Source organism: Pelodiscus sinensis, unplaced genomic scaffold (genome assembly GCF_049634645.1).
Source record: "Pelodiscus sinensis isolate JC-2024 unplaced genomic scaffold, ASM4963464v1 ctg93, whole genome shotgun sequence".
NCBI classification, from domain to species: Eukaryota; Metazoa; Chordata; order Testudines; family Trionychidae; genus Pelodiscus; species Pelodiscus sinensis.
This window is the reverse complement of record NW_027466008.1, coordinates 338,929-342,754: the sequence shown is the minus strand read 5'-3', so window position 1 is coordinate 342,754 and position 3,826 is coordinate 338,929.

Here is a 3,826-nt window from a genome sequence, read left to right as displayed (position 1 = left end):
GAGGAAGAGACGTTTGTTTGACAGGACCCCAGGGATTTGGGAGGGAGGAACAGTGGGAGGGGAGTGGGAAACATTTGGGGAGAGGAACCTTTGGGAGACCTGGTGGTGAGGAGGGCGGCAGTCAATGGGAGAGGAGACAATAAGGAGCAGGTGCTGCCTGGGTCCAAGGAGGTGGGGAGAGATGGGGTCTGGGTGTCACGAGTACCAGAGTTAGCTGCACCTCCGTCCTCCTCCCTACCTGGTATCTCTGCCCCCTCCCTCCCGAACTTTCCTTCTGCATGTCTCTGGGCCTCTCTGTCAGTGCCAGAGGGGATCCCTCCCCCCCCATGGCTGGATTCTTCCCTTCCCGAGACATGCAGTCACCATCTCAGTGGGGTGGGAGCCCTTTGATGCTTCGCCTGCGTGTTCCCAGCCGAGAAGGGGCGGCTAATCCCGCAGAAGCAGAGCCCTGCACTTTTGAGTACCTGGACCCAGGGTTTTGCTGCTTTATAGCGGGTGGGGTTAAAATAACGGAACGTCTCTTGTCCCACCAATCCCCCAGGACTCACCCCTCTTCTCTGCATTGCGCAGCGTCCGGGGGATACCGCCCCGCGGGGACACTCATGCCCGTGTCCAAGGGGCTGTCCCGTAGCCTATGTCAGTGTGAAAAGCATTAAAGGACCCTGCCCCAGAGGGAGAGCATCTCTGGGGGCGTTGTCCCGGGATGACTGCAGTGCTTTGTCCACACCAGAGTAGTGAGAGGCAGCCGCAGCCAGGGTTGCCAGATGGTCAATAAAAATACCAGTCATACTTGCCATTGCATCACAACCTAGAGTACATCTTATTTAGAAAATTGAGAGATTTTCTCAATTTATCTCCTGGACAGAAAGCTCAAATACTGGACTGTCCGGTTCAAACGGGACACCTGGCAACCCTAGCCGCAGCCCCTGCCCGGAAAAGCTCCCAAGCTAAGCACCTGGGGGATTTAGGAGCACCAAGCAGTGGGCACAAAGCACAATCACACACTTGTGCTCCCAACTCCCTTAGGGCTTTGAAAATTCTCCCCTTAGATGAGTTAGAATCAGTGTCCCCGTTTCACAGACGGGAGCTGAGGCCCACTCAGGGGAGTGGCAGGGCCAAGGGCTCTGCAGCAGACCTGGGACTTGAACCTCAGTCTCCCAGAAGTTCCACAACCAGCCCGCTCTGCTTTGCTAAAGGAGCAGGCGGGACTGTTTGTGCAGGAGGAGGAGCTGGGCTGGCTGGCTGGCTGGGGCAGGCCACAGCAGGGCTCAGCCCTTGGCCTGGCTGAGAGCGAGGAGAGGCCTGCAGGCTGAGGGGCAGTGTGACGGACCGGGCCGTGTCTGGGCACAGCTGAGGGCGTCTGCTCAGGGCGAATTGCTCAAATCCGGGGCTCCTTACAGCCCCCAGACTGGTGACCTCTCCACACAGGCCACAAACCAGTCCCACAGAGCGCTTCAGCTGCCTGCCTGAAGCCTCACGAGCAAAACCCCTCCGGCACCCCAGCAATAGCCATGCCCCCGATGGCCCCGGGCCTCATACACCGGTGGGGGTCCTAGCACCCAATCCCACCTACCCCGAACAAGTTCTGTCTGGTCCCAAGAAACCAGCCACAGATCCCTGGTCAATTTACCCTCTGGATCTTACCCACAAATCATGCTGAGCCAATCCTTTAGCATCTAACACCTAAAGGTTTATTATTACAATAAAGAAAAGCATGAGAGTAAGGTTGTTAAAGGAATAGTATGTTACATGCACCGAATCTCCCAGTTCTCGATGCAGCCTCTAGCAGAGATGTTACAGCTGCTGGTTTAAGAGTTCTTGTTGCACATCCTAGGGTCAGGATGGGTTCACAGGTCTTCCAGGCTCTTCGATCCCTGCAATGCTGCCTCTGGGATGAAGTGCTGAGCTGAGAACCAAGATGGCATCGACCACATGGCCTATTTATCCCTCCTTCCTGGCCTCTTCTTGGCTGCAGGAGATCACCTGGTCCTCAGCCTCTCTCTGCTGGCCGCTCTTAGGTGTCCGCCCTCATGCTTTAGGTGTGTCCTTGGCCCATTCAGTGCCATTGTCCCACAGGGCCTCGCTAATTAGCATGTCCACAGGCCGGGCTCTGCCCAATGCTCAAGCACATGCAGAGAAATATTCAGGATGCACACAGACTACAGATTCCTAACTACACACACAGACGTTATACAACCACATAAATAGCTTACATAGGACTATCAGATAATAAGCTTCTATTCAGCACCCCACATGGCCCCCTTTTCTACCATTTTCTGGGGCCAACACCCCCACCTATGGGTGCAGCAGTGATCTGGCTGCTCCCCTCAAGATCCAGTAATGTGACAGGCAGTGACTGGAGGAGCTGCCTGGGCATAGACTGTAACCCAGGGGCCCACAGTGCAGCAATCATCAGCAGTGTCTGTGTCTCCCCAGCCCCCATTCAGAGCTGAGTGCAGGTACCTCCCCAGCCCCCTCCCCACCCCCGTCTCCTGCTCACAGCGGGTCAATAGGGTTCTCCCATTCTTGGGCCTCTGGTTCCCATGCAGCTGCTCCCAACAGGAGTCCCTTGCAGCCCGGCAGGCTGGGGCAGGCCCCATCTCTCCAGCACCAAGGTGATGACGGATACAGACACCAGGAGGAGCGAGACGAGGGTGCAGCCAATGGCCTAGGGGGCAGGAGATGTGGCCGGCCCTGCAAATGGAAAGGACCTGGTGACAGTCGGGTGCAAAGTGGCAAATGGCTCTGCAGTGCCAGCACTAGGCACAGAGCAGCTGCCGTGTAGAGACCTTGTGTGAGTGCCCAGAGGGCTAGATCTACAGGGGATCATGCTGCAGGGGGCATGTTCCCCCGACAGGAGGCCGAAGTGACAGAGGCTGTTGGGGACTCTCCTCCCTTTGCCCAGGTGGTGTTGGAGGAGCAGGGAAGGACCCAGGTTTGCTCAGGCTGCACCAGGACTCGGTGCAAAGGCCTGACAGGAGCCAGCAACGGACACAGCAGCCCAGACCCTCTCGCCTCTCCCCAGTATGGCTGGCAGCTCACAGGGGCGACCCCGCCCTGGGCACGAGGCCTTGGCACCGGCTGTGGGCTCAGGAGGGGGCGGACATGGGACATAAGCGATGCCGAAGGGAGGGGTGTGGGCATTAGAGGCCACTACCATTGCCCCGGCCCCTTCCCCGCACCTACCCCTGCCCCTGTTCTGAGGCCACGCCCCCACTCATTCCACTCCCCCCTCCCTCTGCTGCTTGGGCTCCCCCACCCTCACTCAGGTTCGCTGGCCTGAGGCTGGGGTTACGGTGCAGGATGGCTGGGGAGTGGGGCGCGGGAGAGGCTGCGGGTTGCAGGCTCTGGGACAGGTTCAGGGCAGCGATGGGAGTTTGGGTGCAGACTCAGAGGCAGTTAACTGTGGGAGGAGGATCCAACAGGAGGCTGGGGTTTGGGGTGGAGGGGTGTCTACCCCAGCTGCCTGAGAGATACTAGACTGACTCTGGTTTCCTTGTGTCTCCCCGGCTGGGCTCTCACTCCCACTTCTCCTCTCAGGGTCCCTGCCGGCTCCCCTGCTCTATCTGAATGCGTCCCTGGCGCCTCCACCCCCCCAAGCCTCACGAATGTGGCCCCGACTGAGACATCTCACTCCCCTGGCACTCCAGCCCCAGCACAGATTAACTCTCCTGGGTTCCAGGGAGAGTGGCATTTGCGGGTCCCTCTCAATCTGAGGGGGGGCCAAAAATGAGGGATCCCCGAACCTCAGTCCTCCCTGTCCCTTCCCCTCACCCCAGTGGGGCTGAAGCGCCAGAGCAGTGAGGTGTCCCAGTTGGGGGCCATC